This window comes from Notolabrus celidotus, chromosome 24, assembly GCF_009762535.1.
Source record: "Notolabrus celidotus isolate fNotCel1 chromosome 24, fNotCel1.pri, whole genome shotgun sequence".
NCBI classification, from domain to species: Eukaryota; Metazoa; Chordata; class Actinopteri; order Labriformes; family Labridae; genus Notolabrus; species Notolabrus celidotus.
In genome coordinates this window covers 4826545-4845134 of record NC_048295.1, presented here as the reverse complement: position 1 = coordinate 4845134, position 18590 = coordinate 4826545, and the positions used below count along the sequence as shown (strand labels likewise).

Here is an 18590-nt window from a genome sequence, read left to right as displayed (position 1 = left end):
CATCTACACCTCCTTCTTTTGCTTTTATGCAGATTTGGGATAAGAAATAAGCATGCTCACATAGATCTGAAGAAGCCACAGCAGCCTGGAAACCCTGCATGAACCTGTGCAAGCAGCAAATGTGTCTGAATGAACAGACTGGGGTTTGTAGACTGAGAACAAATAGTACAAAACAGCACAAGTTTCAAAAACTACAGCTTGAAAGAAAAGCACAGATGTCAGACTTTGCAAAAGTTTGCAGAGCTACAGCTGCAGAAAGAAGAATCATGTGAAGGCCTTTATGAGGATTATTTTCCATGCATATGCTCAAAAATAAAGACGTAAACAATGAACAGTTTAAGAAAAAACAGACATGTCCCTTGATCATGTTTCCTTATGCATGTTAAACCCCTCCAGGTGTAGCTTCAGGTTTAAAGTTGTGTTTTTCAACCCACAGCATCCCTTCAAACCTCCAAACATGTAAATAAACTCAGTGAACTTATTACCAGCATCACTGAGTTGCTGAAAACACGACTGTCTGTGACATTTCTGAAGTGTTTGTTCTCAAACACCAAGAAAGCAGCGCTGCCTACGCCAACAGCAAGAAAATAAAGGAGTGATTGTGGCAACTGCTCGGCTACCTTTAGAGAACATGCCGGGAGTGGGAGGACGATGAGTACTGTTTGTTTTCTGTGCATTCATAAGAGGCTCCGAGACGGACGTCAACAATAGAGGGACTGTGAGGGAGGCCAGATGCAGTTTCAGTCACTGTTGGCAGACTTTTAAACACTTTTTGGCTTCTTCGATAGCATACAAAGAGGTCTTACAGTGCTTCAATACTTTACGTGCATACAGAACACCAGATTATAAACAACATGTCACCTTGTTTTGTGTAGAAGGAAATGTCTAGCCTGCAGGGTGTCCAGACTTTGAAAAAAGGGCAGATTTTGGGCTGCAGGCTGTGGAATTCAACGACTCTATTCTGATACTGGACAACACAACAGCTACTCCAAAGTGAAGCCTGACGTTAATGCTGTGACCTGATTTCCTTCAGTTGTTTTATATTTCTTTGTGATATTTCTTTAAATTGAAGAAATTATGAGGCATACAGAGCATTTTATAACAGACTTAAAGGTCAATAATGAAGTTAAAGAGCCACTTGATGACTCTCTTTAACATAGCACCCACCTCCTGCTGAATTAAGGTCCTGGGTGCTGCTGGTGCAAAGAAATGCAGTCAGTGGAAACAGGCCCTTAGAGTTTAATGTGCATGTACTTCGATGGAGGGGATTTTTTATGTGAATATTATGTTACAGACATCTGAAAATAGGTAAAAGGTAAAGTGCTGTGGGTTTTAAAATACTTAGACTCCTCTTTAAATGTTCATCACATCAGAGATTGACTGTTTTATGAATGAAAGCCAGACTTGAAGCGTTTCTCAGAGTGGATTCTTCACTCCTCTGTAGGTGTTGCTCATGCTTATTAATGCAAACCTCATATGCACACACAGAAACAGCAACAGGTAAAGATTCACTCCCTGCATTGAGGTGTTATAAAAGAGGGATGAATTATAGGTGAGTGTGAGGAGAGAGACGGAGTTTAGAATGAGGTGACGGAGGAGAAAATGGAGCTATAGGTGGTGAAAGAGAGGCAGAAAGGGAGGAACAGATGTGGGTGGGTGTTCCCCAGACAGAAGTGTGAGGATAGCCACTCTGAACCGAGGCAGGATGAGTCATAATTTACACTCAGACACCCGCCCACACACACACACACACTGAAACACACACTAACACAGAGGCACAGACACGGGGAAGTCCACTGTTACCTAGGTAACGAGTGATTAGTGACGCAGGTGGATCTCCGAGCGGAGGGGAGAACACACCTGCTGAATGCTGAGAGGACGGAACACACACACACACACACACCTGGCATCGATTACATTCATCGCTCTGCGTCCATGACTTTTATCTTCCCGCTCTATCAGCGGGGTTTTACACACACATACACACTCACACTCACACACACAAATATGCACTGTTGCTGCCTGTCAACTCCCTTCCTTGTTCCCTTGCCTCCTCTACCCTTGTTCTTTTCCTTTCATCTCCTTCTCTTGTTTCCCAAACTACTTTGTGTCTCCTCTACTCTTTTTGTACCTCCTTTCCTCTAACCAGGTTTCCTTGTCTCCTTTCATCTAGTCTTTTCTCTTCTTTTCATCTCTTCGCCCACTTGTTTGATCTCTTTTCCCTTTCCCTAAACCTCCCTTAATCTCCTTATTTGTCTCCTATGCCATTGTTTTGCCTCCTTTCCTTGTCTCCTTGCTGTCATTAATCCCTACATCCTTTCCTACCTCCTCCTCTCTAATATTATCTTTCCTCCCTCCCTTTCTAATCTCCTTTTAATGTCTACACTTTTATCTCCTTTCCTTGTCTCGTCTCCTTCTCTGCTGTTTTCAATTATCTCTCTCTCTCTTTCTCTCTTTTAACCTCCATTCCTTTACTCCCTTGTTCTACTCCCATCCTGACTTATCTTCTTTCCTTGTCTCCTTTATCTCATTTTGTTTTCTCATTCTCCCCTCTTCTCATTTCCTCTGTCTCCTCTTCCCTCTCTTGTATCCTTTCCTTGTCTCGTCTCCTTTTTTCCCTTATTTTCCTGTCCTCTCCTTCCTCTTGTCTCCTCTCCTGATCTAACTTTGTAACATCACTAACTCAGCAGGGAGGAGGAGAGAGGGAATGGAGGGACTAAATTATTCATTCACACCCCCCCATTCACATCCCTCTCTTTCCTCCATGTCTGTCTGCTCCTCTCTCATCCCCCTCCCTTCTCTATCTCTCTCTTTCTCTACCTTCTCCTCGCTCATCCCAAACTTTTAGCTGTCATAAAAGAGACTGAAATGAATACAGACGCCTGGCAAGTTGGGTCCAAATCAGTCAATCTTTCGTCTACTTCTTTATATCGTGTTTGGGTCCCCTGATTCCACACAGCAGAGATGCAGAGCTTCAGAAGTCACAGTTTTAAACACCTCTCATGTTTCCATCGATCTCTCTTAGAAACTCTTCCTGTTTTCAGCCTTCAGGGACGTCTGAAGGGAGATTCCCAGGAAGTTTGGTTCTGGTAAATTTGCGGCTGCTGCTTTAAAGTGTGAAGTTTTAACAACGAGGTCGTGCCTGCTCCCTCGCTGATGTGCCTCCAAAACAAAAATACTCTCCTCTTTCTTCTAAGCTTTAAGTATATAAAGTATTCTTAGAGGTTCATCCCCGCTGAGGTCAAAGGTCGTGCAGCAGCCAGATCGCAAGTCTCATCGTCTCATCAGGAACAATTCTCCACGCAAAAAAATTATGACACTTGGAAACGGGAGACTTCTGCGTCAGACCGGTTACATAATCGCTCCAGATCTTTTCCCCGAAAACGTCTGAACTACAGACGAAGACGAGCTGAGAGGAAGAGGAAGAGGGGAGAGACGGAGGAGGAACTGCAGGAACGAGGGAGAAGTAGAGATAGACACGGAGGAGACAAATCCTTCAAGAACGAGTCCAGGAGTCAAAACAGGTGAAAATGTGTTTATGTGATGCAAAAACTTGTCCTCCCTCTCATCCTCTCCTTTGTCTTCTCCTTTCCTACTCTCCTATTCTGTTCAATCCTGTTTCCTAGTTCTCTCTCCTTTTATTTCATCTCCTGTCTTTGCCCTCTTTTCACTTCTTCTCTTTATCCTTGTCTCATTCCCCCTCCTTCTATTCCTTTTATCTGTCCGCTTCCATCTCCTTTCCTTGTCACCCAATATCATCTCCTTTTCTGCCTGTTTTTAATCTCCTTCGAGTCCTTTCCATGTCTCCTGTCATCTCCTTTCCTAGTCTCATTTTGTTTCCTTCCATCTTAACTAATTATGCCAATATCTACTTCTATCTTCATCTCCTGTTGTCACCTTTCCTTAAAATTCTAATCTTCTATCCTCAATAAATCTCTAGTCTCCTTCATCTCCTTTCCTTGTCTGCTCTGCTCCTATCCTGCCTTATCTCCTTTCCTTATCTACCCTTCTCTGCTCCTACCCTGTCTTATCTCCTTTCCTCGTCTGCCCTGCTCTGCTCTGCTCCTATCCTGCCTTATCTCCTTTCCTTGCCTGCCCTTCTATGCACATATCCTGCCTTATCTCCTTTCCTTGTCCAGGGGAAGAGGGGAAGGAGATGGAGGAGGATCTGCAAGGACGAGGGAGAGGAAGCGACAGACACTGAGGAGATAAATCCTTCTAGAACGTCAAGATGTGTGTTTGTGTTTTGAAAAGTTGAGATCATACTTCATGTTACATGTTAGTTCTTTATGCTGGAGTGGAGAGAAACCTGCAGCTGAAACAGTTAAAGAATAACTCGAACCTGAACTTTATTGAAGTCTAAGAACACTAAATGTTAAAGCATTTCCAGCAGAGTATTAAAATCACATTATCTCTCCTTAAGCGTCCTCTCTAAATCTCTTTTTACACGGATTACGTCGCGCAGTCAGTCATCTCGACTGTCACAAAACCACTTCATCCCCTCTCTGTAATCCAAACATGTCCTCTCTACTTAACCCACACTCCACGGCTGCGTCTGCATACCTGACTTTCCTCCACCTGGATCGGTCTCTTCTCAGGGAAGCGGGTGTTTGTGGGACAGAAATAGCTCTGCACGGGTCAGCGGAGAAACTGCGTCTCCTGGCAGTAATTACGTTTATAATTGGGCTGCAAACCGGCGTGGTCGCTGTGATTATGACGTGTGGGGCGTGATAAATGGGTCAGACAGAGGAAGAGCAGATGCTGAGCGCTGGATGAACTTTGTGCACTTTATTTACATTTACCGGTCAACTGGAATCTGCAGAAAAATGTGACGTCTGCATTTTAAACCTTTGACGCTCACGCTCGTGGGCTTCCCTTGGGATCCCTGTGACTGTGCCGCGGTCATCAGTGAAACCTAATTCATCTGTCAATACTCATTCACGCTCTCTGTCTCTGTTATGTGCGGCGATATGGATCTGAAGCTCTCACAGTCAGAGAGGAGCACTAAACGGTTTCACTCCCCATCCCCTGCGTATCACCGGATGTGTTTTTTCAGCGTAACAGCCCTTTAATTAATCATATCAGTGATTTTATCCTCATGCTCTGTAATCACTCTGTCTGCAGAATCTGCACAACATGTCAAATATCTCTCTCGTTTCCCAACAAAGGAAGCTTTTTGTGCTCCTGTGCTCATTTTGGAAATACTTCTACACCTTCTTTCAATCATGTGACTCAATTAAGAAAGAAAAGAACGAAGGGAACAACAGATGAGCTTTAGCAGAGAGCATCATGACCTTATCTGCCACACACACACACATGTCACAGACAGCTGTATGGTACAGACAGAGGCTACAGAGTGACGCCTGGCTTATCAGCTCCTGTAAGAGGCCGTTTATGTCGTGTGTTTGAGTGTTGCTAGGTCTGATATGTGTTCACTGTAGTTCTGATATAGTTGCACTGTTAGTTCAGGTTCATGTGAAGTCAGCTAACCCGAGTTCAATCAATCAAGCTGTTGACGTTGATCACACTAGAAGTATTGCAAAGAAGAAAAGAGAGTAGATGTCTGCAATTCCAGAGGGCTTGCAGGCGGCATTGTTTTGAAGAGTAGTTACATTTTTGAGGAGGTTCACATCAGGCTACATAACGTGGGGGTTGCATGGATTACACGTTGCGTTAGCCATCAGGGTTTTCTGCAGGAAGGCTCTTTGTAGTTGCGATACTATATGTGTAAATTTTGATGCTTTAATCTGAAGCTGAAGCCAAAACGTCCACCTCGAAGCTTCTGGTTTCAGATTCGTGTTCGTAAATAAGATGCCTGAACTTACAAGATTAAATCTCTGCAGGTTTGAGTGTTAGCATGAAAAAACAACAACACAGGTATTATATAAAGATGAGTCGGCAGCAGTGAAAGAATAAGTGTTACTCCAACATCGCTTATAAAGATGGAAAGAAAATACTTCACACTCCTGAGTGAGCGTCCCGTGAGACGCTGCAGCAGTCTCGAAAGCTCCTCGGAAACCAACATCTGAATTACCTGAGCCATGATACAAAGCAAAGTTACTGAGACTTCAGTGGAGGCATGTTTGACCACGAGTCCTTTTAAACCAAACTGTAAAAACTGGATCTGAATTGTTAGAATAAAAAAGTCAAAGCATGTACGCTGCACCTCAGGACGGATCCAAATTTAAAGAATAAAAAGTATCGTACCTGGTTCAGCTCTACCCAAAGCAGCTCTTATTCTCCTCTCTGCTACTCTCAGAATAAACTCAAAGTCCATCACTAACTCTTCTCTAAACACTCCTTCATGAAAACTCCCTTCTTAAACTGTCCAGGCACCTGAGAAATACACACCAACACACACACACACTCATCAGGAGTGGGACAGATATGGCGATTATGTCATGCGGGGCTGTCATCAAGCTAAAGGTTAGCTCAGATGAGCTAAGACTGAAAGTCAGCTGGAGTGTGTGTGATGGAGAGGATACAGAGATAAGACGGAGTGAGAACATCCGTGATGTAAGCCGCCCAACTTTGACTTCAGCGTTTATTTTTATACTTTCTGTAAACGGATTTAAGATTCTGTGTTTGGATTTTACGTAACAGGCGAAAGATCGAGAATAAAACTATGAAGACGGCGACAGCAGGAAATGAGACGCCAAGTTTTTAAAGTGACAACGCATACATGCTGCGTCTGATTTGACCAGGGTCATAAGTATTGTTACTGATGCTCGCTCTGTTCAGTACACAGGGGGTCTTTGCGGCTGCTCTCCCTGCCTTGGCCTTTCATGTATGCACCATGAAAGAGAGGGAAGGTGTGCTCTCCCCGCCTCAGGCCTGGCATTCCACCTATATTCATGGAAGGGCAGGGAGCCTTCAGAACAAAGCCATAACCCTAAATAAAACTTATTACATGCAGATAATTAATTATTTTGATGAGAGTGATCCTGACTGAAGTTAACAGTGGAAGGCTTGGCACACTTTTTAAGAAGTACAACATCTTGGATGATGCTAGCCAGCTCGCCCTGCAAGTTACCATCCTGGAAAGCTTATCTCCAGGGCTCAAAACGTAAGTCAATGCAGAAGGGTCAAAAGCTGCAGTACCTAAACAGGCCACTTGAGGCTGGCTTCAAAAGAGAGTCAATCCCCATTAAAGCATCTGATTCTGGTGACCACTTTGGATGAAACTGGTAGTGTTTTTGTTATGCTGCTTTAAAGGAACAGCGCTGTGGTAAATTAGTGTGGACTGAAGCGTGTCAAACCTGATTAGAAACCATCGCCGTTGATTACAGTGTCACTCTCAGCTTTTCAGACACTGCAATTTTCTAAATGAAGCAATGAGCAACCGACGAAAGGTGACGACCGGGATGTGTGTGTGTGCCTGAGTTAGTCTCTGTGTGTGTGTGTTTGGACAGCTCTCGCTCCAGGTTTCTGTCAAGAGAGAGTGAGTGCTGAGTGTTATTTTTCCAAGTGCACTTAAAAAGCAGCAGGGCATCAAAGGCTCGGCGAAGAAGTGTTTTCACAGACTGAATGATAAGAGGCAGAGAAACCCTCCACAACAACTCTCTCCCTCTCCGACTCGCTGCATAAAAACTGGTTAATTGGGGAGACTCTGTTCGGAACCCTGGGGTCTTTGCTGCTACTCTCCCACCTCAGGCTTTGGCATTCCACGCATGCACATGGAAGGGCCGGGAGCTCCCAGAACAGAACCATACCTCCAAATAGTTCTTTAAGGGGTGCTGTAGAGTCTGGATTTAAATCTGCATATCATCCGAACTGAACTCTGACACATCAAGGGTTATGAATCTTGCGTAAGAGATCATTTCTTCATCTGCAGAGTTTGTCTGATTATATAAACGACCTGTGTGTGTCTGCAGAGTGTGTGACGAGCTGACAGCCCCGCGAGTGTGTTATATATGTGTGTGACGTACATGAGAGTTCAGTGAAAGCCGACAAAGTCATAAAGTCTTTCTGCAGAGTCAGAGTGTTTGGACAATGAGGCCATGAGCTAATGAATTCACACACACACACACACACACACACACACACACACACACACACACACACACACACACACACACACACACAGACAGACACACACGCACACGTAAAGGCAGCACATTAGAGAACCGCAGCAGCACCCTCCATGTGACCTTAGAGGACAGACATCACGTTGATGTGTGTCACTTTTTTGTCAACTCATCACCTTCGCACACTGTAAGAGCACACACACAGAAACAGACACAGACACAAACACAAACACACACACACACACACACACACACACACACACACACACACACACACAGAGTTAGTTTTTGCAAGCTGGAGGAAATATGATTTATGATATGATATATATTTTGAAGGCAGATTTCTGCTTAATTAGATTCCTGGCGGGTCGGAGACTAAAATAAAATCTAAATATAATCAGTTTAATAATAAATGCATGTTTGTGTGTGTGTGTGTGTGTGTGTGTGTGTGTGTGTGTGTGTGTGTGTGTGTGTGTGTGTGTGTGTGTGTGTGTGTCACTAACAGAGACAGATAGGAGTTGGCACAAACCCCATTTCTATACTCCAGTGTTTGAATAAAATATAATGACGCCTTAATGGCAGCCCTCCAGAGAAGGTGAGCATGGTGTGTGTGCATGCGTTAGTGTGTGAATGTGTGTGTGTGTGTGTGTGTGTGTGTGTGTGAGTGTGTGTGTCTGTGAGCTATAAACGGTGAAAGTCTCTATCTGGGTCACGCCACACAGGACAAAAGACACTGAGTAACGTTGTTCCTTCTTCCTTTTAACAATGAATGAAACTGACGCTGAGTCCCATTAACAACACCTGAACTCCATTCACAGTTTGAGCTCTAGAGCAGAGAGACCGGATCAGAGTCTGGGAGCACTGTTTTTGCCCCATTCTAATCTAGAGTTCACACTGCACCAAACTCATTGTTTAACAGATTTCCAACAAAAGTTCTTGGTAAAGTTTAGGAAAACACCACGGTGACTCATCCTCCAACCACAGCTAACACACCACAGACTGCTCCCTCATGATGCCAGGAGTGAGTTTACATGTGAATCAGAGGAAGCCTGCTGTGTCCTCTGCAGCCTCTGAGGGTACCTTTAGCATCTTCTGGAAACACCAAAGTGTTGAAGCAAGAAGATGAAAGCTGCAGACTCAGTGAGATGTTTTTAAATCAACCTTTACGCTGATGATTAAATGTTTACGCTCTCAGAATGCTGTGCCCATATTTCAGGAACATGTTGTAAGGAAGGAGTGTTGTTTTATTGCTGCATGTATATCACAGGAGCTCACACTCTCTCTGATAAACCAGCCTGCTAGCTTGAAGCCAGTTCATCAAACAAACAGAGCAGAGCACAATAAAAGGAGCTCATAGGACATTAAAATCACAAACAGTGTTTTTGTGTTGGCAGGCGCTGAAAAGAAGCTCCGAACATTCAGAAGTGAGTACAACTGTTCAGCTCTGTGAAGCAAATTAGTCCTCTCACCTGTGCCAGCACATCAATATTGATCGTGTTTTCTTTGTTTTCACCTTTAATCTGCCAGATTAGAGGTTTATCTGTGGAGCCGGAGCCTCCGTGCTGCAGTGTTTTCTCACAGATTACTCTCCAAACAAAGATGGCAGAGACAAGCTGCAGGTTTTTAAACATTTGTGCATTCATTGGAAGAATATTTCTCATGAAAGACGAGGAATTAAAAGCTCTATCTCTTATGAATATGCTTTTAGAATCTGCACGTGCAGATGTTATAAAATGTTTCTCCACATCAGCACCGACCCAAAAGGACAGCGCTCTGTAATCACTCAAACAACTAAAAAAATGACTCTTCAGCATTCAGCAACAAAGAGAAGACACAGCATTTAAGTCTTTGACCTCGTCACACCATCACATACTCTCTGCTGGCTGTTTTATGTTTGTGCTCCCTCAAACATTTACTTTTCACAGATTAGGATGTTAATGTACGAGGGGATGCAGGAAACAGTGAAGCGTCAGCAGGGTGGGAAAGCTGTTTGAGCGCCTCTCTCTCTCTCTGAAACTTTCTCAACTTTCTCATCCTTGCATTTTCTACATTTTGAGGCTGTTCATTTGGAGAAATACTCTCCTGTAACACGTAAAAACTTGCTTCCAAAATCATCAACTTCTACTGATAAAGTGACCTTGAAGAATAACTTCCAGTTGCAAACCAACCACTGACGTGCCTGTAAATGCAGTCCTCAAACTAGCCCTGCAACTGCTAAAAAAAGTGACTTAGTCATGTCACAAAGCAACACGTTCTCATAAAAGTTGCTGCAGGATGTCGTGCAACAGTTTGTGTTTTTTCTGATAAAAATGATTCTGACAAGTAGGTTTGCAATCTGTTGTTACATCGAGAGAAGAACAACAAGCAGCTGCAATGAGCTAACAAGAGAGTAAGGATGGTGTCACTGGTGTGGATGTTTTCACTGTTTCAAAGGAGAACATGATTGCAGCTTGCAAAACATGCTGCAAGATTTCAGAGAGGAGGAAGAAAGTCCTCAAGTTTTAACACAACAAGTCGTTAAGTCACCTGAAAAGTTGTCATTGCAGTGTAGATGTGTTGCAGAAATACAAAGCAGCAGGAGCTGCAGCTGATTCAACAGGCGTTTAAGAGAAGCAGGAAGTTCAGCAGAGACGACCCAAAGCTAAAGCAACACACCTTTCTCCAAACAAAGGATCTCAGCTGCTGATGGTATCTTTGGACCAGTATCCTGAGTCTACTCTGCAGCAACTTCCAGTTTTAAGACATCACTCCAATGAGGAAGTCCAAAAAACTGCAGTTCCTCGAGTGTCCACTAGAGGCTTGCTGCAAAAGTTGAAGACTCTCCATTAGAGTCCACCCAGAAGACTCAAGACGGAGGACATTAGACCCTCAAGAAAGAGAGGTGATTTTACGTCTACTTTCTGAACTTGAAACCCAACAAGTGAACATTCTCAGAGTTCTCTGATTATCTTCAAAAGTTTCCAACAACAGAAACTGCATTCTCTCTTTCTCTCGAGGAACACCTGGGCCCTAAATATTTCCTAACAGTCCCAGCAGTCCGGCTTCATTCGCTCATAAAAACATGACTTTGAAACAGTTCCCATATTTTGGTCTGCTGCTGCTGCTGCCCTCCAAACACTGTGGCCAACTCTCTGCTGATGCAGTGTCAATACGCCAATAATGTCAACAACTTGCATTTCCTGTTGCAGTGCAAACATCAATCTCTGCCCTGCCTTTTACTCGGAGTGGAGGAGAAAGTAATGCAAACTATCGAGCCGGGTCGGACTTCAAGAAGCTGTCTTAATGAACCCTGTGATATCTGTGAAAGAGAGTCGTCAGCCTCTGTGTTCTGCTTTTGAAAACACTGTAGGTAACCCTCAGTGGGGTTGTGTTCTGGCACAGGGTGGTTGTAATTAACACTCCAAAATCTGAACCCTGAATTGTGCAGGTGCAAATAACTACAAGAGGAGACAACAATGCAGACTGATGAGTGCAGAAATCCAACTCCAGAGGACAGACATGTTGCTTGTGAGAGAGGAAAAGTTGCATCAAACATTGCATGGCATGTTTACATCATATCTCTGAGTGTGAGACCTCCTGAGGTGTTTGTAAGATGTCTAAAGCCAGAAGAAAAACACAGCGAGACCTGGTCCTCAGTGAAACCTCCACAGTGGAAGTCTAAATAAGGCCATGTGCTGTTTAATCATGCAGGTTACTGGAGCCTGAACGGGTCTGCATGCTGCATTAGACTTGATTTCTGCAGCATCTCTGCCACGCACAGGACGCACGCACTCTGTTTTGCACGCACTGCCTCTGTAGTCAGTTTCTGTGCTAATAAGTTATCATCCCCCCTCCTCCTCCCCTCACACCTCCTCCCCCAATCAGACCCCCCTCCCCTCCCTGTAGTGCACTCACTTGCTGCACAACTGCGATTGCAGAGAAACACCAGCAAGCAGTCGAACAGTGCAGTCTGTGAAGGGACTCCACGCACACACACTGAATAAAGTATTTGAATCACACCCACACAGTCCAGCATCAAAAGAAAAACTCACCAGTTGGGTTCTTGTTTTTCTTGAGGCTCCTGCCACAAAGACACTGCAGCATATGCGATCCTTTGCTGAAAATGTTGTTCCAAATAAACCGCATGGATTTGGCCGAGACGGGGGAGGAGGAGGAACAGGAGGAGGAGGAAGAGGAGGTGGGGGACGAGAGGCGCTCCGGATGCGGCAGCCTAAAATTCACCCATCGCATGGGGGCTGATCCGCCCCCCTGTTTGCATGCCAGCAGAGCCGGCCAGCTGTTGGGCTCAGTTCGGCGGTGCTTCGACCCCCCAATCTGCACCATAGACAAGAATAAGAGCAGGAAGTCAGGCTCGTCGCCCGGTTTCTCGCCCGGTTCCCTCACGAGCCCAGAGACCAGCAGCCGCACGTATTCCGCGTCGCTGTCGTCCTCGTGCGGCAGGAAGAGCGCAACCGCTGCGGAGCTTTTCTCCTCCTGCTGCTCCAGCGGCCGGTGCTCCTCAGCGGCGGAGGAAGGCTCGCTGCTGCTGCTGCTGCTGCCGCCCGGCCGCCGCGGCGTGAAAAGCCCCCGAGCGCTCCTCTTCAAACTGCGTCGTCTGCCGCGCGGCGCGGGGAGAGGAGCGGCAGCGGCGGACAGGCATGCGGCGGCGCTAGCGTGAAGTCGGCGGTACGCGGCAGCTGTCGGCTTCTGCACAAAAAACCATTGCATATTAGTGGGGATGGCAGGGGTCGGTGCGTCCGTCAGTCCGGGAGGGGGGAGGAGGAGGAGGGAGGGGGGGTGCAGATGTACCGGGAGTCCGTCAGAAAGTCGGTGGCATCCCTGTTTCCATACAGCAGGCAAGTACTGCAGCAGGGGGGCTCCTCTCCAAACACACACTCACACTCTCACACACACACTGCACACAGGCTGGGTGCAGAATCCTCCAGCAGGTCTGTGGTGGTCTGTGGTCAGTGGGGGCGCGTGGACAGGTGAATCTGTCTCTCCCACTCTGAGTGTTTTAAAAGTCCTGATGAATCTTTGATCCGCGTCTCGGCCTCCACTTCTCAATAATCCATAAGCTCCAATGCGCCAAGATACTGCTGCTGTCTGTCTGTCTCCTCTTCCTCTCTGATCCTCCTCCTCCTCCTCTTCCTCACCTTGCTGATGAAGAGGGGATGCCGGACTTTGTGGCTCTGCTGTCTGGGAGTCTCTGTAGTGCACGGAGGAGAAGAGGAAGACCGGGTCTGGCTCGTGCTGCTCTCGCGCTCCTCTCGTGCTTCAGTGTTTTCTTCAGCAGCGCTCGAGACGACCGACGGCCGGTGGGGCGCGAGGAGGTGCACTGACTATCTATACCCAACCAGCAACAGAGTTTCAGAGATTAGGCAGAATGCGTAATCCGGATTGACTCTACAAAATAAGAGCAGGCTGGAATAAATAATGAGCGCACTTTCATGTAATCTAACAATGACACGTTTCTACTTCTTATTCTATATATTTCTGTAGACTGAAGTGTTTTTATTCAACATTTCATTTCCTGAGCATACTTGGATTTATTATGAGTGTAGTACAACAAGTGTGCACGGTCTAAATCAAATCATTTTATAAGAAACAGGGTTTCACTCAATTGAAATGAACTAAATAAACTGTGCAGCTCATCTTTAGGGAACCAAAATGGGTTGTAATCTGTATTTTAGCTCAACATAAAGATAAAAAAGCAAGTTTCAGTGAGACCAAAAAGTCATTCATTTGTATTTTTTATAAGAAGCCTTAAGTTGTGTGACCAGATTTGAGCTCATTCTCAACTTTTTTGTATAACCATAACTGGTCTCATTGTTGTCCACTTAAGCTTTTCTGTCTCTAAAAACTGAGCACTCTGATTTATCCTGCACTTTTGTTTTGATGGAGCCCTCTCCTTCCGGTTCGCTGCTCCCCTTTGACGTAGCTTCACTGAGGGGAGCTGCTTGCAGTTACGTAGACACGTGGTTCCCACTCCGTCAATATCTGGACTGACTGAAACCGTAACCGGCAACATTTGGTGAAGGGGGGGCGAGATGGCGTCACTGATGTGGAAACACCACAACATCCTTGAGTGGGCTTTTACTGCTGCTGTGTCAGACACACCAGACCTCGTGGAGGACTGTGGTGATTTACACGGCGCGTGTTTCTGATGGTGGATGTGCACACCTGTTGCAGGGCTGCCTTGTTTTCACTCTTCTGTTTCCCTTCACTGCAGATTAAAGCGCTGAGAATGCTGCAGTGTTTCCCGGAGCTGTCCGTGGTGCTGAATCCACATGCGCTGCTCTAACGCGCGCTGCAAGCTGACGCGCGGGGGAAAACCTCATTAACGCACAACCTAATTATTCTCCTGACACGCACGAGAGGTCTCTGGACTGGAAGAACTGTGTTAGAGACATTTCAAACCGATTGAATACACACAATCACGAGAGAAGAGGATAAACTGACTCAGTCTGCGGGTAGAAATCCTTAAAGCTTCTTCATTTGTTTACATTTTAGCTCACTGCAAATGTGAGTATTTGAAAGAGACTGACCATCGAGTCCCACAGAGCGTTTTTACATCTTGAAAGCCTTCTTTTTAAAACACCATCCATTCTCTGGAGATAGCTTTATGGCTCGTTTGTCTGTGAAGTAACCGCTTAATAAACCCGGACAGCGTTTTTACGCACAGAGGGAAGAGGGACAGACTTTAATGTATAAAGAGGCTCAGATGTTTTTCATGTAGCCTAATAACATCTCTTTTCAAAGCTTACATCAAAATAAAGGTTTGGACCTGGTAACCAAATAAATGTCATGTCTTACCAATGCCCCATGATGTCCCTGCTGCTGTGTCCTGTAAATCATCTGTATCCTTAAAGAATTGTGGAAATTACCAACAGAAGAGTGTTCAAAAACACATGAAACTACTGTAAATTAAAGCTGTTGTACACAGTGTCTTTCAAGTTTAACTTAAAGTGTATTCAAATGTCATCTATCTGGAAAAAGCCTGTCAACAGCAGGGGTGTGTGCAGACTTTTCTGAATGGGGTGGCCCAACATATGCAGGAGTGGCCCAAACAATCATACATATGTTAACTACTAACATTCAAGTGTCACACTGACTCCCAAAGATGTTTTTCCAAAGTCAAAGAAATTTAAGGGGAACAGAAGTACCACAAAGAGAAAATATGCGATATTTAAAAGATAGCTGCCTGTGTCAAAACTCCAAAAGCACAAATAACTAATCATATTTCAGGATTTTCGGCACATGGGGTGGCCAATGAAATGAAATGAAATTATTTTACTCACCATCAGTTGTTGATCTTTTCACACTGTGCACTCATGTAGAAGTTTGACTCCAGGGTGTGTCGTACGTGATGTCTGCTTCAGGTGAATCTACAGAATATGAAAACATTACAGTATACTGTATTTATACAGGAAACCAATGTGTGTTATTAGGAAAAAACTGAAGTACTTTCTAAAGCAGCATGTTCTCTAAGTAGAGCCTTCTTCAGGAAGTTACAGCCACATGTGGAGAAACAAACTAAAACACAAAGAGCGAGTACCCAGGTGATGGCGTGCAGCAATCAGAGTCTACCTGATAAATATGTGACCATGCAAAGAGTCTTAAAGGTAGCCTACTCCTCATCGTTCACCTGACACTGAGCAGACAGACACAGCTGTGTTCATTTCAGTGTAAGATATTTCTAAAGCAGTCTGAGTGAATGAATCTCCTGCAGCACAAACGACCAATTACAGACAAACACCAGAATCACTCTCAGCAGCTCTGCAGCAAATGAGTCCGGGATAATGAGCCACTTCTCCTGCTCCTCGTGTTTATTGTGACATTTGTGACACACACAAACAAACACACACACTGTCATTACTCCAGGATGACTGACGCTCTCCACACGACTCGCATTGTTCCAGGAGCTCAAGGTTGCAGCATTGAAAGCTGTCAACAGGGGGGAAAATATCAACCGTGCAGCTGCGTGTGTGTCAGTCACACGAGGCAAACAGGGGAGGAAATGAGGGGTATAAGAGAAGTTAGAGTGCAGGGACATGATGCAGAGAGGAAGAGGAGTGCAGGGGGATGCAACAGGTAGAAAGACCTGACGTTTTTCATGACGGTAACCACTTTTAAAAGAAAGCAGAATCAGATGTTTTGCAGGAATATGCTACCTACACATGTCCAGGATGAGATCAAAGATATAAGAGATAGCCAGAGGCGGTGCCAAAGTCAAGGCAAACAAAAAAGTGAATCACAGGAGCTTTAAGAAGCTTTTTTGCAGACATTTTTACTCCTACTTTCTGCATCATTACATCCTCAGATATGAACGCCTGTTGCAGCATGTAGTGGACACCAGGACAGTGAAAAGTGGGTTAGCACTGAGCCGGCTGATGTATTGATCTGTTGTCTGCAGCTCAGAGAGGCTCAACACGGCCTGCATCCAGGGAGTATCACTTATCTGCCCTCCAAACCCAATACACTGAACCCAGACTGTAAATTATAACCCTGATCAGACGAGCTTTACACTTAATCTGATCCTCTGTGGTATAAGACATGTTTCTCAGCTGCCAGACAGCAGCGCTTTCCTCAAGAGTCGACCAAATCCCTCCACTGGAGTTGTTTAAATCAGCTCGTCTGAACTAGAAAAGCAGATATTAACAGTCACAAAAAGACTTATATTGAAAACTTAATCCTTTTTAGTAAAGCCAGATATTTGCAAACATCCTTGTGCTAAACCGTGACAACTGAAGTAACCCCGTGTTAAACTCTAAAGCCTCTTTTTCAGGCTGTGGATCATGCAGGCTCAGTAGCTCTGTGTTAGGACTCCACCTGCTGGCATTCAAAGTACACCACATGAACACTTTTGATGGTTTTCAAATGCTGCTCTGACTCAGGGTTGTGCGGCTCAGACTCTCCTTTCATCCATCCGACTGAGCTGTGAGAGGATGTTTGCTTTTATAAGAGCTAACAAACATTTGAGCTAGGCTGAATCTGCTCTGTGTGTTTGACTGTCTCACCTGGTTGAGAATTTTCCTTGCTCACTTCGTTTCCCACTTCACATCTTTCAGAGAAGTGCACACACATTCCCTTACACCCATCTTTTTAATTACTCTTCTTCTTTTCTCTCGTTGTTTTTGTGTTCCTGATTTCTGGCACAGTCAGGCCACAGTGAGTCCACAGTGAGTCCACAGTGACCCGAGGGGGCGGGGCTAGCAGGAGTACTTTTGAAAACACGCGGGGAAATGGGCCAAACCATTTTTGAATGAAGGGAGGGAAACTGCAGTCTCCTCGCTCCTCGGTCGAACCGGAAGTACTTACTGACGCGCCATTTTAACTTGCGTCCCAATGGTCCCAAAGCTCTAAACGCTGCTGGAGGAGCGAGGCGCGAGGAGACTGATCCGAGGAGGGATAATCGAGGAAACACGAGAGCAGACTTTGCGGAAGTCTTTTCTCTGACAGACACGCCCCCTTATCGAATATCACTCACCGATTGGACGCTGCAGCGGCTCGGACTTAACCGAAACTTAACATCAGCTGAGTTTAATAACAGAGAAAAGACGGACCTTAAATGTGAATTTTAAAAACAAAATACTGATCTCAAAATCATAAATTCAATATTTCACACTGTGCACTCATGTAGAAGTTTGACTCCAGGGTGTGTCGTACGTGATGTCTGCTTCAGGTGAATCTACAGAATATGAAAACATTACAGTATACTGTATTTATACAGGAAACCAATGTGTGTTATTAGGAAAAAACTGAAGTTCTTTCTAAAGCAGCATGTTCTCTAAGTAGAGCCTTCTTCAGGAAGTTACAGCCACATGTGGAGAAACAAACTAAAACACAAAGAGCGAGTACACAGGTGATGGCGTGCAGCAATCAGAGTCTACCTGATAAATATGTGACCATGCAAAGAGTCTTAATGGTAGCCTACTCCTCATCGTTCACCTGACACTGAGCAGACAGACACAGCTGTGTTCATTTCAGTGTAAGATATTTCTAAAGCAGTCTGAGTGAATGAATCTCCTGCAGCACAAACGACCAATTACAGACAAACACCAGAATCACTCTCAGCAGCTCTGCAGCAAATGAGTCCGGGATAATGATGGTTTTGAAATGCTGCTCTGACTCAGGGATGTGCGGCTCAGACTCTCCTTTCATCCATCCGACTGAGCTGTGAGAGGATGTTTGCTTTTATAAGAGCTAACAAACATTTGAGCTAGGCTAAATCTGCTCTGTGTTTTTGACTGTCTCACCTGGTTGAGGATTTTCCAGGCTCACTTCGTTTCCCACTTCACATCTTTCAGAGAAGTGCACACACATTCCCTCACACCCATCTTTTTAATTACTCTTCTTCTTTTCTCTCGTTGTTTTTGTGTTCCTAATTTCTGGCACAGGCAGGCCACAGGCAGGCCACGGTGAGTCCACAGTGACCCGAGGGGGCGGGGCTAGCAGGAGTAATTTTGAAAACACGCGGGGAAATGGGCCAAACCATTTTTGAATGAAGGGAGGGAAACTGCAGTCTCCTCGCTCCTCGCTCGAACCGGAAGTACTTACTGACGCGCCATTTTAACTTGCGTC

The 18590-nt window shown here is 45.1% G+C and overlaps 1 protein-coding gene across 1 annotated transcript in view; it reads right to left on the bottom strand.

Moving 5' to 3' along the window:
• Positions 1 to 17317, bottom strand: part of LOC117808248 (fibroblast growth factor 14-like) — a 47573-nt gene extending 30256 nt beyond the window's left edge. The window contains exons 1-2 of the mRNA XM_034677880.1: positions 17027 to 17317; positions 15308 to 15394 (exon numbers count right to left, since the gene is read on the bottom strand). The gene's annotated coding sequence lies outside the window, so the exon portion shown is untranslated. The remainder of the gene's footprint in view (positions 1 to 15307; positions 15395 to 17026) is intronic.
• Between the last annotated feature and the right edge of the window lie 1273 nt (positions 17318 to 18590).